General features: G+C 34.0%; 1 long non-coding RNA gene across 1 annotated transcript; it reads left to right on the forward strand.

Moving 5' to 3' along the window:
* The first annotated feature begins 800 nt into the window (after positions 1-800).
* Positions 801-2,282, forward strand: LOC127874663 (uncharacterized). The gene is made up of 3 exons (XR_008047041.1): positions 801-966; positions 1,226-1,289; positions 2,187-2,282. It is a non-coding gene; the product is annotated as an uncharacterized LOC127874663 (long non-coding RNA).
* Positions 2,283-21,977: the final 19,695 nt, after the last annotated feature.

A 21,977-nucleotide genomic window follows, 5' to 3' on the forward strand; every position in this document is an offset into this window, starting at 1 on the left:
TTTTAAATTGTATTCTTGATTTTTTATTGGAGCTTTTTAGATCCAATTTTTACATTTATCCATATCAAGCATTAAGTTACAAACTTTAATACATCAACAAATCTGTGAAAAGGCTCCTTTAACTCTGTGTCTGCTTACACGTTTAAGAACGTTCTGTCAAAATGCCATCTTAAATCATTTAAAGATAAAAAGTGCATTTGTGTAATTCATCGTGTTTAGCTTTGTTTATCGACAAGTTTCGTGTTCGTATAAGTGCATAAAGAAACAATACGTTTGCATATAGTCCTTCAGCCAAGTACCCAAAATTGAGGTGGGGTGTACCAGTAAGGGGGGCAAAACTTCACCTATATATCTTGGAAGATGCATAGTAGCATATGAAAATGGTTGATAACTGTCTGGTAGTGGCAGCTTTTGCTGTTTTTTCTCCTTTGAAGATGGGGCCTCAATCAGCTTCATTTTCATAAATTGTCTGGGAGAAATTGAACCGAAGTAGGGTCAATATACACTTTGACTCCCCAAAAATTGCTACAAAACGTATTTTAACTGATCCTGGGGGCCGTTTCATCAATATAAACGATTTTTCTGGAATCGTAATTTACGTATACATATTTGTGAAGCGATTTACGATTATACATAAATACCGTTTCATCAACGAAATCGTAAAAAGCCGTTTACATAAAATAGGACTACGTAAAGTATGGTGTTTGTTTACCGAAAATATAATGACACAGTCTAAAATATTTGTATGACGTAATTTTCGCGCAATTGCCAAGCAGACGAAGTAAACAATATGGCGGATAGTGGGCTTAACGTCGAAAAAAGACGAAAGAACAAAAACTGGACAGTTGAGCAAACGACTGTCCTTGTTGAACGATGTGTCGACGGATATAATCTACTCACCGGCGCCCATAAGTTAGGGCTGTCAGAATCCAACAAGGATTCGTACTGGGCCGAAACTATTGAAATGTGAGTTTGTCATGTTTGACAGCTGTCAAATGTTGAAGGTTTTTTTATATCGATGTACCGTGCATTTCAAATAATATTATATCAATAGTTTCTGTAATGTTTTTTCAATATTAATTTCATTTACCCTATTAACTGAGCTTTAATGTCCAACCGTTGATAAAATTCAACAATCAATTCAGTTGTCAAAAGTTTTAACATGTTTAATGTGGTTTAGATTCTATATCATAATGCATATGCCATTTTATTTGGTTTTCTGCAGGATTAATGCTGTAGGTCCGGAGCGAAGTCTCGTCGAGGCAAAAAGGAAGTGGATCGAAGTTAAGGTGCATATTTTTTTGTTTAATATTATTCAATCAGGTTTTGCTTTAATGGTTCACTTATTTACACACTAGCCATATTTATTCAATCGACTTGCAAAATTTGTCCATACAGTGAAGACAAATAAATAATATGGATTTTAATTAATGCGTAATCATTCGTTTTAATGTCAACTTTCATCATTTTAAACTTAGGCTAAAATCTGCCTTGCATCAATTTGCTGTCAAAAAAAATTAATATGCAATTGAATTAAAGTCTCCTGAGTGTGTGTTGTAAAGTTTTAACTTTATCATCAATGAATATGAGTGATATGAGGCAATTAAGTCATTTAAACATGATTTTATAAGCAAACATTTGTAAATTTACGTTTGTTTACCTATATTTTATGTATTTTGACTCCTAATATTTTATACCAGCGATTTTTCCCCCCAAATGGGAAAAGTACCCCGAACCATACCAATTACCCGGTAGGAAAAAATTGCGTGAAAAAACTGAAATTGGGAAAATTCGTGCAGTGAAATCTCCCAATTGGGTATTATGGGTCTTTTTAATTGCTTGGTATCAATAGCACAAATCATCTCAAATATAGAATTACATTTATTTTGGCTTGAAATGATCAGTATCAGAGCTCATTTTAATTGTTAACTTGCAGAAAATGCACTTTCGGAACAAAATTGACGAAATTTCGCTTCCATTTGGGAGTTTTTAAACTGCAAATGGAAATTTTGTAGGTTTTTTTAATTGGGTTAGTACCTTTTACGCCTACATTTGTTCTTAAGAAGGGAAAAAATCTCTGCATACATAGGGGTAACAGAAATTATCAAATTATATTTGAAAACAAAATAAATCTCTTTGTAAGTACATTTTGTGATGCTGATTAATTAAGTTGAATTGGGTTGTAGAGTTTGACAAAGAAAAAAACACAAGATATGGCAAAGGAAAGACGTGCCACTGGTGGTGGACCAGCACCAGGCAAACTAAATGCTTGGGAAGAAAAGGTAACAATAAAAAGGAGATTAACAGTAATATCCATATTTGGTTGCATGAGAATTAAACTGTTTACATGAGATGTAATATGTGCAAAGTAGTTTAAAAGAACACACACAAGTAAAACGTTAAAATTAAGCATGTATTTTTTCATATATTGATCAATATATCTCACCTCCTACAAAAATGACCTAATCCGATTGGCTTAGAGAGGTCATGTGCCCATGGAGTATTTTCAATACACCACCGAGTAATTCCCATACCCAACGAGTACTCGTGTAGTCGGTTGTGATATAATCGTTACACCGTTAGTAACTGAAGTGTATGGGATATACACCCTTAGTAATTTACTACCATACTCAAGCTTCGCTCTCGTATGTTATGAAATTACCGAGGTTGGATATCCTATACACCGTCAGTTACTAACGGTGTAACGAATAATACACTACATGTATATATACACTTTAGTGAGAAGATACACCATAGCATAGAAAATTGCATTTAAATAGTGAAAACAGGCAATTGTTTTTTTAAATGAAATATGTTGTGAACAAGGGAAGTGTTGGCAGAGTAAGAGCATAGTTTCAACCGAATAATATGATAAAATAATGTATATTCATATACTTCCTTTTTTATTCAAATTCTGACACTGACAGTTATCCCAAGCTGTTCCATGTCTGGAGTGAATGAGCACGGAGATGTATTTCACATGAACTCAATTGGTAACTAAACATTTTATTGCTTTACTACCATAAACCATTTAATTACAATCCATATAACAGTAACTTATTCAATATGTACAAGATGATGTTATGTACAAGTTTAAACAATGAGTAACTCAAATTGTAGTACATGGACATAATAGATATATAGCAAAATTCATACTCATGGTTTACATTTTTGTATGGTATTAATTTACAAGTACATGTTTTGAACAATCTAACATGATAACATAGTATGCTATCACTTTAAAAAATACCTTTTATTTGCACCCTGTTTTACTTTTTATGCGAGATTAACTATACATTTACGTTTCCAGCTTTGCCATTTGAAGACGATGCACCAGAGGATGCTGAACAATGTATGAATGTTTACATATAAAATAAATTATTTCAATCTTAAACTATCATATAAAATGTACTTTTCAATATGTATATCTGGTGGATGGACGGACCGACCGACCGACATGTGCAAAACAATATACCCCCGCTTCTTCAAAGGTGGGCATAAAAATTAAAGGACATCAACAAAGACATACCTTCATATAAAATAATTGCGGTTTTCTTATCAATTAAACTAGTAAAAATATACTGTATTTATATTTTAAACAAGGCATCAAAGAGAAAAATGAAGTAGAAGAAGTGTCGACTGGACATACCGGTGAACAGGAACATAAGCCCATAACCTGTAAACAGGGACAGAAGCCCATTACTGGTGAACAGGGACAGAAGCCCATTACTGGTGAACATGGAAAGAAGCCCATTATGGGTGAACAGGGGCAGAAAAGGAAATATGAAAGCAAGTGTTTTGTATATTTAATAAAAAACAACAATTATTAAATTTCAGAATCATGTAAATGAATTTATTAATAAATACAATCATGTCAGCATTCATGAATGCCAATAAAACATTTAAAACAATCTGACATACCACAAATATTTAGAGATTAAATATTTATACTGTGAACCATATGTAACAAATATAAAAGAAGTGATTGCTAACTAATTTGCAAGTAATAAAACACATGTGATATTTACAGGTTCTGATGAGTCATACAGGATTGAACTCATAAGTATTGAGCGAGAAAGGCTAGAGGTTTAAAAGGCGAGGAATACAATTCTATTTGACATAAGCAATAAATTGGAATCAATAATTACACTAAAAAAATAAAAATATTGAGTGAAAACCAACTTTTACCAGAGCATTGAATTGCTTGAGTTTGTTTAATGAACAGTTCATTTGAAAATATGCTTAAAATAAAGCAAATAATTGTGTTTACAGTTGCTTTTACTGTCATCAAATTTGTTGCACAATGACACACATGATTTTTAATTTATTCAAGTTTGAAATTATTCAAACAGTCTTATTAAATCTCGCCTTCTGTTCTGACCATCTCTATTTTCCTTGACCTTCTATAATTAGCTGATATTTACCCAAAGATAAAAATAAGCGTAAGAAACTTAGTTTTTTTAACAACCAATAGTAATCAATCCACTTTATAAATTGTACGCTACCTGTGTTATCGGTTTTATAGCGAAAGACCGATTGCATGTCCGCGTTAAGTCGTCTGCGACCAATTCAAGAAGTTCAACTATCGACTCGTGATTCAAACGATATCTAGACAGCAACTCCTCTTCGCGGATGTGATCTAATTCAAATCGGGGTTTAAAAAGACGAGGAATCGGCCTTTTTCTGCCCCTTCTTGCATCGCGAAGAATATCTAACGCCGCCATTACGTTAATATACGACTGCTGCTACCTAGTCGTATATTTATGTATGACATTTATGTAATCTTATTTTACGATTTGCTTGATGAAACGTGATTTCACTGAAACATCGTAATTTATGTAAATCGTAATTTACAACTAGTCCTAAATCGTTGATGACTATTTAAGACTTGGAAAACTCGCTAACTATCATAAGGGGACTGTACAGTGCAAGTTGCATATCACTGGTTGACTTTTTGATGGAATTATGTTGTTTTTTGGTCTTGTCACTTTGAATATTGTATTTAATTTGGTGTATTGATACATTTTACTTCTTAAGTATCAAATATATTGATTTCAAACTTCAAATACTTTATTTCAAATGTTATGATTATAAACTATAACTATGTAACCATCCACTCAAATGTTGATTGATTTGGTGTATATACACAGGTTTCAGAGAGCAAACAACACATTAATATCACATTTATATCATCAGAAAAAATGTAAGCTAATTATGTTGCACAGAAATCCAACACGGCGTCAAAAATGGCCATCAACACAATACGAAGGTCCATAACTTGTTACTCAAACGTTATGGTTGTTATGTAAAATGCCATAGTTTAGGAGACAAGAAATGAGGTTATCGCTAAGGAGTTAAATAATCATAAAATCCAATTTACGACATTTGGAATAGAGAATGAACCAGCACATGACTTCATGATAGGATCAGGTTTTACAAACTTCTGTAGACTTGATTGTTTACCGTTGCTGAAAATCATTGAAGATTAAACATTGAACTTTGCGTTCCTTTGACTATTTATTTACATCAAGGTGAGCAAATCTGTATCCTCGCCCACCAACGTTGTGGTGCTACGACGGGATCGTTATATTGTATTTAACAATTTAAACATCTGCATCCCCTGAAGACAGAACAACATAGCATCCCATTTTAGTAAGAGTTGTGCTGATCAGAGCAATCATGCCGGCCTTGTTTCTGTCACGAGACAAAAAGTCTTCCTTTTTTACATGAGTATTCTGTTTCTTTGCTGAAACTCACAATATGATTCACGTTTCCGGTGCGCTCTGTCTTCGTTATAATCACCGTCTTCGTAGCCATCGAACCCCGCTGTCGCTTGTCCGTAATGCCTTTCACTGAATCTACATAAGACTCGGCGGCCATCTTCAAAAACAAATCCGGAGGTCCGATTGTGGTAAACTTTTGATCTGTTTTAAAGAAGCTTCTATCCTACCAGGTTCAGTTAAAATACCTTTTGTAGCAATTTTTTGGTTGTTGAAGGTGTTTTTTTTTCCATATATTGACCCTACTATTTTTGAGGCTCGCTTGATTTTAGGAACTTTTCTTGCAATCTCATAGATATGCAAATGTACTAATTTGCATATTTAACTGCAGATCATACTAGGTAATAATCATGAACTTCATTGTAACACCAAACTTTTTTTTCTAGAACACATTTTGAAGAAATATTTGAGAATTATACTAGCTAAACTATCTATATAGTCAAAGCCTGACGGTTGCTTTAGAAACAGCTCAATAATAACTTATAGCTGTCCAACTGAGATTGTTATCACACATTTTGTTTCTTTATATTGAGTATACAATCAAGTAAGATAGGTGTTGTTTTGCCCCCCTGAGTGGTACACCCCAACCCGTCTGGCTGATAGACTAATATTATAAAACATGAAAATTATCAACACTAAAACTGTCAAATTGAAATGCTTATTCAGCTCGAATCATTATTTGGCCTACATGGTGTACCTCACACAAATGATCCTTATATATTGACAATAGACAATAGAGGTAATACCCCGCAATCAAACTTATGTAGATTGTAGTAATACCCTTCTTCCCGTCCTTTGATCCACCTATACGTCAAGTCGTAGCATTTTTGTATCCGTTTTAAATCACCCATTCCCTTTGATGAATTTTTACCTGGCAAAAGTATTTGGCTTATTGAGACATGAAACACGGCCATGTTGTAACCAATCGTTCATTTAAAACAATTGTTTGAGCCTGTATATTTGTTTTGTTTTATCTTATCTTTTATTTGAAAGATGTTTTCGAAACTTGCCTCAAATATGTATGACATTGAGACAAATCTTTGGCAATAAGCAGCCCCTTTGTAAGGGTCATCACATTATGTTCAAAATGATTACAGAGAGGATATAAATAAACTGTGAATTATCTTGTTATTTTTTACATGTTTCCTTGCAGCATTTCTGTTCGGATTTTAAGATAAAGACTTGCCTTGACCAGGTACTTTATATCTCCATCATGTTCACCATGTCGATCGCATGTCGAATACATATATATTGACATAAATTCAGTTCAATAACAACTTAAATGACATTAAGTGTGAATGCCATTGTCACAAATAATATACAAGAAGCATCATTCTTGAATTATTCTTGTACTAACATCAAATAATAATATTATATTGCATTTACACTGTCTATTTCACATATTATATTAAACATAGCATATACTGATAACTTTCATTTTGCAATTATTTTGAGTGACGCAAGAACGCAAACAGGCATTTTACGTTTGACATTAATATTTCTAATTGTAGCATTATTGTCACAAGCTATCGGGGATAGGTTCTTTCTTGCTGAAATATTTCAACAAGCGTACTGTTTTTTAATGACACGCTTAAAGATTTTGTTTCTAGATTATATGTTTCCCTAAGAAAACTAGATCGTAAGTGTTTAAAATATGTTCTAATATATGATCAAGATATATGTCAACAAAAGGACTGAATTGTTAGAAATACCTGCATATTCAGTTGTTGAGTAATATTTTTCAACAGCTGAAAGTATTATAAGTAGGATTGTTTTTTTCTTTGAAGAGCAATATTTCCTCAAACTTACTTTGGTGTGATAGGACAGGCATATATTTTTCGAGCTATATTTACACAAGCTACCTTGCTTGTAAGTACATACGTTTTAATACCACAAACTTGCTGGATTTTAACTAAGGCAGTCCCTTTCGTTCTCCTTATTTCCTTATGTTGATAAGATTTTAATAAGGACAGTAAAATAATGTATCGATGCTTATAGTTCCTATAGCGTATTGGAATGTGAGCAATGCAGGTATAATTCTGTGTAAATTCGAAATTCACTAAAACTTACTTAAGTATAAGTACAACAGTTCAAGTCTGGTATAGCTATATTTCCTTAAAACAAACATTATTATAATTAGGACCGTAAAATTCCTTGTCGGTGCTTTAGTCACTTAAGTCTTATGGAGTATTAGTAACGCAGTAACATTCTATTCGTTATATTTAAAGAAGGTAACTAGATAGTCTGCTATATTCAATCAAGCTTAAAAGCCCACAACACTCAAAATCAACGAGTCTTTCGAACAATATTTCCAAGAATAAAGTTACCACATTCCAAATCAGTGTTCCTTATAACAGTAGCCAATATTTCAACGCTAGATGTGGTCTGATATAAAAGATTGAAAGCGATATAAAATACTCATTTCTATTTTTTTGTGTTACAATATATTCCATGTGAATTTCCTGCGACGATATCCGAACATTTAAGAGCGAACGCGAATTTAGCATCGGGCAGAATAGGAAGCACGCCATAGTTCTCCTGAATACGTTGTTTTTCCGCTTACGACAACTGCCAATAATATAATTACTAAAAAGTTCTATGCGAACAATGTCGCTTTAAGGAAGAAAGTATTTATCAATTTAATTATTAATTAATTGCATTAATCTTTTTCTCCTCAACTATTTTTTTATAACAGAACAAAAACTGTAAACATAAAATGTCTATCACCGCCTTTGAACGCTACATACAAAACTTGACATGTTTATACACGAAATTCGCACACATCGAAATTCTTAACAAACCAAACGCGCGTGTGCAACAACCTCAATCAAATGTACTAATGCATAGAGAAAATGCATAATGAAAGTCAAAATTTGAAGCGTGAATCGAATGCTAAATACCGTGTTTATCATTTAAGTACCCTAGTGTCGTAGGTATCGTAACTGTTTTTAAACGATTAGGAGTTACATTTTATATAATTTAAAAAAAGATGTTCCATCCATAAAAGATATTATATTATATATACTTTATAGTAGGCTATGTATCTACAGAAAATTGTAAGGCGTAAGAAAAATCGTAATTATGTTTTGTTCACAAAACTAAAGTAGCTGAGTAAACAGTACCTTAAACTCTTTTAAGAATAAAATATGTCAAAATTAAAGAATTGTACCATGAGGCGTTCAACTGCATCCACCCAACACAAATAAAACTGTGTAATATTTAAAAAGAAAGTTTTTTGTGTGTTTAATGTTTTACGAAAGCGTTGTCCATATATACAACGACGTTATCAGTTCATTTATGAGTATGATTATGTATTAGTTGATGTTATTATTTAATGTATTTTTAATCTTCACGTACAATGCACTGATTTTTTTTCGTACCCAAAATTTTCGTACCCACATTTTGAACATATGGGTACGAAAAAGAAATTGGGTCGAACATTTTGAGTACGAAAAAAATGTGGGTACGAACATTTTCGGGTACGAAAAAAAAATTGGGTACAAAACTCTTGGATACGAAAAAAATATGCCAAAACAAAAATATTGGAACGAAAAAAATGGGTACGATAAAAAAATTCGTTTGGGTACGAACACAAATTGGGTACGATAATTTTTGGGTACGAATTTTTTTATTAGGAAAGATGGGGTACCTGCAAGTATACCGGGATACCCAAAAGTATCATTTGAAAATCGGTGTACGGTGAAGTATACTTCAAAGAACCCGGGGTACGGGGAAGTAGTACCCGTGGGGAACTTTCCCATTCAGCTTAAGTATTCTATGAAGAGCAATAAGTCATACATCGTCGTTGTTCTTTGAAAATCGCGTAAGTCAAATTAGTTGCAAGTTTTTGGGTGTGAAAGCCCTTAATATGACATCTTATTTGATGCATAATTATCCTCAAGTGAGAAAATGGAGGACAACAATTGTTAAACAAATAATAATAACTACGAAAATTTGGTTTTGTTTTGTCATGAAACCTGAAGAGACAAAAGCCGCGCGAAAACATTGTATATTACATTCAACATATTGTAAAAGCATCAATTGTATTGTAACGTGTACATAGGGAATGCTTTTATGAAATACACGAATTAATAATTAATTCATAAATCGCATGTACAATGATTAAATGTAAAACATCTGCTAAAAACATAACTTTACCGGATAACAAGTATTTTCGCCTCACAAAAAGTCACCAAAAAAGTAAACGCGTAACCGACGTATATATATGGGCCAAAACAAAAAACACAGAAAATTCTTATATGTCTTAAATAAATGAATATAAAGTATAAACGCCTAATTAGTTATAGGTTTACACGCTATAATCATAGTAATGTCCACCGATACTTGCTAAATACACGAAAACTAAGTTCACAGTTCGTTTCGTTTATCAGCATTGAGATGAGGCACAAAACACCTTACATGTCTAACGGATATTAACTTAAGGCCTTGCAACTTTGATCATGTATAAGAAGCCATATTTGAACACAATTACCAATCAATAAAAGAACTGTGCGACTTAACATTGAAGCTTAACGATTAATCTGGTGCCCCGTGCATGTTGGACTACAATTTACAAATATTTAGTAGAAATAGATATTGGATAATCGCAACTGCCGATAAATGTACAAGTAAAACATGAAAAAGATTTTTTCGTTAGGTTGCATATTTTGAGCGTATGAGTAAGCATATAAAACTTATTCGCTATTGATTGATAAAAACAGGTATGCGCACAACTCACATTTTCAGAACTACTAACATAGGTTGAAAATAGCAACTCGTTCAGATGCATTATTCGCTAGTTTTATTATGATTTGGGTTGTAATCTTGACGGTTAGATAAAAAGATATTATTCATTTACGTTCATGATCTCATTATGAATAGAGCTGACTTTAATATGAATGCCTGCAGAAGATTATCATTTAAACATAGCATATTGCTCTTCCGGATTTAATTTTTTTCCTTGTGCGCATTACAAGTCTCAATTATTCTATTTCTTTGTTATAAGATGTTTAATCACACACGTAGACGTATTAGAAAATCAAAATACAAATAGAAAAATACAAAATGAGAAGTCTATATAATGGAAAATATTGCTTGAGCATAGCAGAAGACGTGTATTCCTCAGTACGCATCGCCGTAGACGGTCCTTCCGTACATGATACAGAACTCTGAAATTAAAACAAACATGTCTTTATTCCAGACTTCAAAAACAGGCAAAATGCTATTATATATAAATATTTCAAATACAACTGGTTCCATAAAAATATGTGATAGTAAAGATAATGTGTTGTTCGTGATTAATCGTTTGTTTAGAAGCTTTTATAAAGCGTTTGATTAACCAAGCGACTGAATACTCTGTAGGGCGGAATATAAGGCATTGTATCGTTGCATTGCAGAGACCCGATTTCCTTCCATTTCAGTGAATATCCCGACAAAAACGTACATAATCTGACATGTTAAGTAGCCAGACGTTACATGTAGAGATCGGATGAATATGAAAGTTAATGGTTATAAAAACAATATTTGTTTTGAAGAATACAAAGTGGTATACATGTATATATTATTTAGCATTCGAGCTATATAAATCAAACTACCTACTAAAATAACGTATTATCTTTAAAAAAAATCACCAATATTTTTACAAGAGTTTTGTCGCAGACAAATCAGCTGACTTATACCGGGTCAAAGATGTCAGATTAAGCTTAAGTAGTCCATGCAAGATATGAATTTTAATGTTCACACATTTCTGTAACCAAAGCAATCACATTGGGCGACAAAAAAGGCCATCGAGTTCATTTCGTTTATATGATCCTCTAGCCTAATCAAAGTACTGACAGTACTGGTGTGACGATGCTTTTGAGAGGATGGATATAAAAGCATCAAGTTAAGTTTATCTACATCACCACAATCACCACAATTGTGTATGATGGTACGAAAAAAAAATTTGGTACAAAAAATTTGCGAAAAAAATTTGGGTATGAAAACAAATTTGGGTACGAAAAAATATTTGGGAACCAAAAAATTGGGACCGAAACCATTTTGTGTACGAACAAAAAATTGGGGATGAAAAAAAAATTGGGTACGAACAAAAAATTGGGTACGAAAAAAAATTGGGTACGAAAAATTTTAGGTACGGAAAAAAATTGGGGGAACGGGAAAGTAGTACCTGTGGGGAACTTGACCCACACTCGCACATTTTCGGCCCTTTCCGTCAAACATCAGATAAGTTCCTCGAAGGCAATAGTATGAATACACATTTCGGAAGCGGTAATGCGGTCCTACCTACGCGCGTCAAAATGTAAGCGAAATATGTACTTAAGTCTGTCAAGAATGATTGAATTAACGAAGAAAATCGTGTATTGATGAAGTTTTTTGAAGAAATGTGCAGAAAATATATTAAACAAGAGCTGTGTTTGTGAAACACAATGCCCCCTGCTGCGCAGCTTTGAACCCATATATTTTACCTTTGACCTTGAAGGATGACCTTGACCTTTCACCACTCAAAATGTGCAGCTCCATGACATACACATACATGCCGAATATGGAGTTGCTATCTTCAATATTGCAAAATTTGACCTTTGACCTTGAAGGATGACCTTGACCTTTCACTAATCAATATGTGCAGCTCTATGAGATACGCATGCACGCCAATATTGAAAAAGTTATGGCCAATGTTAAAGTTTTGGGACAGACAGACAGACGCTTTATATTTGACATTTGACCTTGAAGGATGACCTTCACCTTCACCTTTCACAACTGAAAATGTGCAGCTCCATGAGAAAGTGAAAGTGAAAGTAGAACTGTCAAAAATGAAAACCTGTCAACGTGTTGTTTTTGCTGGCACGAGAGGGCGATTACACTCAATGTGTTCACATTTTGACCATAGGCTTTGTCAATGACCTTTATAGTATGGGTAGCTTTGATATTATTTATTGCTATCATGTAACTGCATGATTGTGTATATGTTTGCAATACACAAAGCATAAAAAATGATATAAATATACTGATTGAGCTTATAATAATCTGAGAACTATAGCCAGGTCAATTAAGGACTTAAAATACAATTTTGTGTCCTGATTTCATGAAGAAATTACCATGCATGTCCTAGATTTCAAATTCAAAGCCCTGGTGTGACACATTGGTAGCATTACCGTTAAACTGTTACCAGGCTTATGAAATTAGTTTTTATTAAACTAAGAAAATCTAAATCAGGCACTGATTTTTCTTGTTTTAATACAGTCATAGAACAGTTGTGGCCTCTGGGTAATGACCAATTTTTGCTTACTTGTCACACCCTTAAAACTTTCCACACGTCTATAATAGCAAATCTGGATTTAGGCGATCTTCAATGGTACATTTAAACTTTAGCTCTGTTACAAGAGTGCTGGTAAAGTCCAGTCACATATTTAAATCTAGGCCATGTCAAAATCAAAGTGTCAAAGACAAATGAAAGATGCGTTCATTAATTATTGTCCAGTTGTTTACTACTGCTGTAAGTTTTTATATAATATGACTGATGAACATCATGTGAGAGAAAATTCACATTATCATTGTATATCAGGTTTAGCAACCTTTTAGATAACAAAGTATGCTAGTTTTCAATGTCGCTTCTGGGGATCGAACCCGTAGGGCTTTTAGGAAGATTCTGAAATTTTCGATCCCTCGAGAGCAACCAAACCAAAAATTAAGTCAAATATTGCCGACTCGGTTTTTTTAGTCGGTTCATGACGGATAATGGAGCTTGATTGGTCATTGTCGGCTCTGGTACTACTTACATGTACCCCGGGTACTCTTAAGTATATTTACATGTACCCTGGGTACTCTAAGTATACTTACATGTACCCCAGGTACGGTAAATAAACGTAATTGTACTCGGTCCATATTAGACTGTACCCGAGTTGTATTCGCGCCCAAAATCCGATGTCGTAAAACGCGCAACCGATTATCTTAAACACACTTCTCTTCAAAAAACACTGCATCAACACGCTTTTTGAGTATGTGTTCCGATAATATAGAGGGCATTCTTCAGAAAATTGACATAAATGTGTATATATAATTATTACAAAAAATAGTCGACAGCGACTGATTTAGGGTTAAATTTCCCGGGTACATTTTAGTATATTTATCTTACCCGGGATACATGTAAGTATACTTAAGAGTACCCGGGGTACATGTACGTAGTACCCGAGCTGACAATGAACAATCGAGCGATACTGGAAGGTGCAACATCTCTCACGCCCCCTAGCATCGCCTTTAGCAGTATTCAATTCTCAACAGGAAAGTGCTGGAGTCATTGATCCCGAGGGACAAGAAAAGCAATTGATTAATGTTCGAAATAAATAATTTGATTAATGACAATTCTGTTATTTGAGCCAGGTCACAGGAAAAGCGCAGTCAAATCAGTATCCAAATAAATTATTTGTTATTGTCAGAAAAACGCTTTTAAGCAAACAGCTTTCAAGCGACTGCTGGCTGATCTAGATCCAAACTGGCCACAATCGCCTTAGCCCTTTGCATGCTGGGAAATTTGTCGTCTGCTTAAATGTCGTCTGCTGAATTTGTAAAATAAGCATTTTCTTCATTTTTTTTCAAAGAATACTATCAAAATAACAAACAGTTTGGATCCAGATGAGACGCCACGTTCTGTGGCGTCTCATCTGGAACCAAACTGTTTGCAAAGGCCTTTAAAATTCGGTCACGCACTGAAAGGGTTAATGTCTCTTTTACTGTGACACAGTTCATTTAACTTTAAAATGATAAAATGTACTAACACTAAGAAAGAGTACTAACCAGTAAAAGTTTGAAATCAATGTTGAATCTCAGGACAGCTTGGTGATCTGCAAATCCCCGATGAAATGTTGATATCGGGTATCATAGTCATTCAATAAGTCGCAAAATGCTCGAATACAATTTATAAAGCACAATGTGACTTATATTGATAACTAAAAATACCAGTAATCAGTATGCCAGTTTTGTCGTGTCAAGCTGTTACGATCCAGAGACCAGAAAGTCCTTCATTCACATCGAGTATTACTCCTATAAATATGAGGTCGATTTAATTCCAACTATTGTTGTCATGAGCGGAGATTTAGTGAATAAATAATTCATATATCCTAAATGACAGCTTCTAAATAGCGAAACAAGCCAATGTATGCAGTAAGAAAGTTTTTAATCGAAACTCTCATTAAGGCGGCCATTGTTGAATGTTGAAACACGAACGACAACTCTGCTAGGAGAATGTTATCAATGCTAGGATCCTACGCAGTGGCGTATGCCCAAGGGAAGTAACTGAAAAATCGAGTTATCTCAATCGGACTGGCTCGGTCTTTTACATAGATGGCCATTGTGAATTTTTTTTAGGTGATAATCAAACCTTGGACGCTGCTGTTCCAGCATCGTCAAAAAGCACATTCATCAGCCTATCGTTATTTCTCTAGTTTTTTAATCGTACGCATTCTAGTCTTCAATTGTTCATGTAACCATAGAAACCACGTTTTTGGAAGCACAAACAATTTGAGATAAAGTAATTATTTGCCATATGATCTTCTTTTAACTGTCATACACAATCTTCATTGATTAAATTCTGTTTCAGTTATCACATTATCTAGTTATTTTAATCGGACGAACAATCTGAAATGACGGGCATATTCCCGATTTAGACTAAAAACTTCACACCAAGTTTAATCGAATCAGCTTAAAAAATGTGGTTCCAGGATTCAGATATGTCAAACATGTTTCATCGGTAGCGGTTGAAATACCCTTAGATTGAGGCATCGAAGGTAAATAATCCAAGAATAGAAGAAAATGTTTGATACTCTAAATGATATCTGTAGAAACAAAACATAAAATACATCACGCTCGATGTACGACATGTCAAATGATTCTGGAACGATGGTAAACAATAGAAAAGAATGACGATTTTTAACAATCAAGTTACAATGTTTACAAATGTACATAAAAATGTAACAAAACATTCAAGAACTTGGCAAAAATTATACGGTCTGCAATATCGATTTTTACATATTCATTCACATTTACCTGTATTTCACAGCGAGCCACCTAGGCCGCGGTGGTTCACCGCGATCATGGTGGTCCACCGTGAGATCAATTTCCCGATAACGCAGAGACTGACACCGCAATTCGCCACGCGAAATCACCGTCTTCAATGGTGTATCGTGGTGAGATAGTAATTGTTCACTCTGGGCTGAATCACGGTGATGCGATGTGGATGGCAGAAATCGCGCTAGACGTAGTGTACTTGTCCTCCTGCAAACCAAGCTTAGCAAAGTAAACTTCTCGTTTATCCAACTGTGATGAACAAATGAAATTCAAACAAGATTGTTGTTAAACTTTGCTTTAGTGTAAAGCAACAACTTATTAATTCATCAGAAGACAGCAGTATCCAAAAATTATGGAAAGAACAATAAAAACACACAAACTTAAACTCCAGAATATACGTGTTGTTCATAACCCTACTGTAGACGGAAATATTACTTAAATGCATTGCGGAATTCGTTGGTTTTGCAGCTTTAACGTGATATATAGCTTCTATAACAAAGTTCGTTTATGTTTGTTGATGACCGACTCAATTCAGATTTGACGGAATCAATGACACTTGTATTGATAACTTTTATACACATTTACTAAACAATGGTCGATGCAGAAACAACTACAGGAAGAAATTATTCGTCAACATAGTTATATGTTATATGAGAATTTAAGAGAAACTTACCTGCTTCAAGTGCCAAAGCAGGTGCAAGAAGAACAATGGCCATATATATCAGCTATAAGTAAATAATGCGCGCAATAAATTATTTCAAAATTGGAATAAGCAAACTTCAGACACATTTTGTTCGGAGAGAAATGATTGTTTAAATCCGTAAGAATATATATTTAGGGCCAACGATTAATATCGCCGATACAATTCATAACAAGTTCACTTATATTACGAATTTCCTGTGCAGTGAACCTTCGAATTTCACTTTAAAGCTTTATTTTCAGAAACATTATTATTTTTTGTTACAAATTTGATGCATGATATATTAACTAAAAAAATAATTCTTAATTTTTAAAAACAAATTTAGCTTAGTTCTGGCCTTGTTGAAACTCATTTATTAATGAGAGCCCAGCCTACTTACCATCTGCAGCATTCCCATAACAGTACCCAGTAACTGTACGGCTCTCGACTTGAATCTCCTACGGAAGTACTGAAAAGAAAACAGACCAAGCAAATATTAGCAAAGTGCAATATGTGAAAATTTAAAGGGACTGTCATCCATGACGACGAAGAAAAGAAAAGTTGTGAAATACCGTATTTTTTACAATTATTAGTTTATATAGATTAAAATATCACGACTGGTATATGACATTACTTGAAAAAACTTTACCAATATAAAGTACAGTCAAACCTGAATTCAGCGGTCAGTCAAGGGAAATGATCAAAGTGACCGTTGTCTCAGGTGACCGTTGAATTCGGATCACAATTTTAAGAAGGTTGGTCAGTTGGTAGTATAACTACGTCGTTACCCCACCCAGTCGTTTGCATACAGTGTAAAACAGATGCTCATTGCAGTAACAGAGCATAATAACAGCATTAACTTACGCGTGTACATTGAATAATAGATAATAATATCTTTTAGATTGATTTAATTTCATCTTGTTAAATTAAACAATGACTTTATCAACGCTGGTATAATTGTTTACTCATACATCTCATTTATTCAGTAAATAAAGCTTGTCACGTTCCGTTGACCTCACGTCCGTAAAAGTCTAAAAAGCGGATTCGGTGTCATAAACCGATAGTACGGTGTAATTGTACCGTTCTAATTCAAAGAAATAGCGGTCATTTAATTTAGCGATAATTACTTGCAACAAGTCATAAACTCTGACATATTTTCTTTTGAAGATACCCCCACAACACCTTATAATTTGTTTACTCGCAGCGGGCCGCTTTTATAATATCATAGACAATTACCGCTTTCAGACGCTTTAAATGCAAAGTAGACGGACAAATAATGTGCTGTGTTTTTAATTTTCGCGACTCGAGACGACTGACGCGTGACCGTTGATTTCAGGTCAAACATGAATTTTTGAGTGGAATATAGTGGCCGTTGACCGTTATGGTCAGGTGGCCGTTAAATTCAAGTGTAATATAGAGTGTTTTTCGTCGGGGGGATTCCAGACTGACCGTTGTCTGCAGGTGACCGGTAAATTCAGGTGGCCGTTAGGTCAGTTTCGACTGTATACTACATTTCGGAATAAATACATACCACCATGGCTTTTGTAGATTCCATATTACCCCAATCTCGATGAGAAGTAGACTATACGTTATCCGAACGGAAACGGTCATTTTTCAATTAGTCTTATAATTCACAAGGTACATGTAACTACAGCTTAACCCTCTTTATAATTAGTATTCAAAGTTTATTTCAGTTTTATGTGAAGTTGATACTACACTGTCTCGCAACACTTCACTTTGCCGTTTAATCATATTCAAAAGTAAAACGTGGACTGTTTGATATTACTTGTACCCGTTTATACATTACACTGCGATAATGATTGTCAAACAAATCTGCAAAAACTTGCAAAAGAGATAATATTTTTTAGGTTATATTAAGCACAGTTCAAATGCATTTATATATTGTGTTAGAACGTTACTTATTTGCCCTGTAAGTACATGTATTTGGATAAAAACTGGCTACTGGAAGACATATATACAAAGGTTGGTTATGGCCTCGTACGAACTGCTGATACCCAAAGGATATACAAGTGGCATAATCAAGTATCACTGAATGGCGTTCGCAATCATGACGGCGACCCACATGTAATAACTCATCGTGTTGTACACATAAATCTCCAATGGCACTCCGAGTACGGAAATCGCCGACTGGTATGTAACCAATAGTGATATCGCAACCGGAACTAGATGCATGCGTCTGCTACCAAGGAGATATTCCTCTGTCGCCTTCTGTTTCTTATAACATCCATAGTAGACGCCGATCCCGGTACAAACGAGAAAAAACTATCCCATAGCAACGTAGTCCAAGACATGGAATGAATTAACAAGGTCAGACATTGTTTGTGTTTCCTTTTTTGAAATTCTAAACTGAATGGAAATAATAATACGGCTAGATATCAAGTAATTCACTAACACCTTTAAATAAATGTAAGTGAGAATGAATTACACACTCCGATTTATTAAAAAAAATATTTTCAAAGAACCATATGGTTCACAAAGTTGACCTCGCGATTTAGAAGCAAGAGAGCATGTAAGTTTTTGCTAAATCAAGTATATGAATACAACAAATTTGAAAAAAAATCAACTTAAATTTTAAATTAAAGAGACGCGTTTAACATTATGTTAATGCTGGACCGATGGGAAAATCTACCAGACTCACTGATTACATTACGGTGCTACTTTCGTGCGATGACCTCCGAACAAAATCAAGTAAAGACCCAAGTAAAGAGGTAGCTTGAATGAACTTTCATTTTATGTAACTATTTTTATGATTGGTGTTATTACTCATTTACTTTGCATAGGTGATATAAGACCTTCGATTATGTGACAAAATGATTGAAGTGTGTTTACGTAAACGCTTCTGTTTAAAAATGTATATTTCGCACATGATTGCGCATAAACACACAGCTCCTGCATACTTTATTTGTTGAGATAGTGTTCCACTACTTAACATTAAGGGACGTGTCAGATCAAATGTTTCTCTAATGCAACGCCGATTCCAAATTTAATTGAAATATGTCGACAGTTAAATTCGAATTTCATGTTATGGTATTACGTGATATGTATATATATACATTTCTATTCATATACAGTGCATTACTTTGTAGGATCACATTAAATATTTGACTATCCCACTGACTTTAACATGTGGATGCATTACCTTAGCTGTAACACGATTCAACGCATTTCTGATATGCCAATTATGTCGACATTCAAATTTTTTAAATTGTGCAGGTCAACAAACCTTATTTCAGTGTACCACTTTCAAAAATGGCAGACACACTGTCTGGGCCGGATAATCCAACAGCAGTTCAAAGACCTTAGCGTAGTACTCGCATTGTATACACATTAGATAATTACACAATGTTTTACATTTTTCAGTCGGTGTATTTTTACAATCGCATAGATTAGATTTTTATTTGACAATATTATATTCTCAATTCCGCAGAGGAAGTAATCCATGATAGTCCAGATGGGAAAGTCCAATCCGAGACAGATTGTTTTCGTCGTTTTATACCCTTTATTAATTTGATTATTTTTTTAATGCCGCTTACTTTTCAGTCATATAAGCAAGACAATTACTAGTTTCGTATTAATATTCACTCTATATGTCGATGAAAGCCCAGTGGGCTATATATTTCAAGGCTCGTTTACAAATCAGGATAAAAGTAAATAATAGAATATGGACTTAATCCCGAAACAAACACAAAATGTAGTTTTAATGGTATATGTTTCGTTGATGGTGCGCTAAATATGCTTATGTATTTGCAAAACTATTTTGATTAAACGATCGCCAAATGGTTTGTGGAAAAAGCCATTTGATCAATTTTGTCTTTAAGTAAATAAATTTAAAGTTCTTGGTAATTACACCACCTTTCCCGAGTCTCTAATAGAAATGGAATTTAGTCTTGGAAGAACAAACAGGCGGTTAAATGAAGTCGTTTATTGCTGGTTAATGGTGCGATAAATGTGCTTCTGTATTTTTAAAACACTGGAGACACACCAAAATTGAATACCTTTGAGTAAAAACAAATAAAATGGCAATTGCAGCTGCTACAATTCAGAATTCGTCCTTAGGCTAACTTTCGTTAGTGTAGTAAACGTAAGTTAATAAGGTAGGACTCACTTTGGGTTCTAACATAATGTAGCTTCACAGCGTTCGGAACACCGTCGGTCTGTCAAACGGTCTACAGAGTTCGGCCGCCTACGACAGGATCATGCGAAATTAACTTCACCAGTGTTTGATAACATTTTTTGTTCATCGGAATATTTTCGATGGTCACATGTTCCGTTTTTCGCAGAAAACACGACATAATGTAGTATTTCCCGCTGTTATTGGTGCAAACTTAGCACTACAGATTTGTTTAACAATTTAATGTTGTGTATGTTTCAAACACAATTTCAGGAAGCATACACTTATGTGGTCGGTCTAGCTAAATTTTTACAAACCAAACCATTTAATATATTTCCCCAAATATATTCTTAAACATTTTTCTCCAAATGTGCATCCGAAAGTCACGTTTGATCTGAAAACAACGGCCACGTGTCAGTCGCGAAAATTAGTTCATTCAATATGTAAAGGGACAGCGTAAGAAAAAAAAAGCTAAAACGTGTTTTAAAAGATTTAGAAAAGCGTCAAGTCAATGACTTACTCGGACGTGCGATCAGCTTGTAAAAGATCAGTTTGGGGCGAGCGCTGAGTTATAAACAGAGAGGCCGGGCTTTAGTGTTACAAAAGACATGGTAAAATGAGTTAGACCATATCATTGCAGAACGGGTTTAGATTTGCGCATTCCCAATTAAACGTCTACTGATCAAGAGAGCATTATTTGTTCCTCGTGTGTAAAACGTTTAATTTAGGTAAATTTCTGGAACCCTTTCTTCTAAAGTAATATTTTAGTTTAAATCATAAACCATTATCTTCTTGGATCAATGTAAATATCATAGTAATTTTACTCTCTTTTAGCACTTAGAATATGCCAAATAAAATTAAAAACATAACTTTTACAAAGACAAACATATTGATGTGCGTATAACAAAATAACACAAAAACCTTAGCTTATATAAAGATGATACATAATATGCGATACAATCAGAACAAAGTAACATAATACTAAATTCACAGGCGACCAAAAATGTATTTGTTTCACTAACATGGCCCACAAATTAGGGTAAGTGATCGGCAAAAACATTTTATTCTTGAAAGCTACTCTAATAATGATATTTACTGTCATATATATTTTAATTATTTATTTGTTATTATTTATTTACGAAATTGAAGAGTTTGAGAGTGAAAAAAACAACAACAACTAGCCAACATTAACGACAAACAAAATGAGCTTAATGCAAAATCATTTTCAAGAACGAAACTTTAATTTGTCGTGTTGTAGTCTTGCATTCTTTCCAATATATATAAACGGTTATGTTCTAAGCTAAGCAATTTTGTTACTTTTAAGTTG

Source organism: Dreissena polymorpha, chromosome 3 (genome assembly GCF_020536995.1).
Source record: "Dreissena polymorpha isolate Duluth1 chromosome 3, UMN_Dpol_1.0, whole genome shotgun sequence".
Classification (NCBI taxonomy): Eukaryota; Metazoa; Mollusca; class Bivalvia; order Myida; family Dreissenidae; genus Dreissena; species Dreissena polymorpha.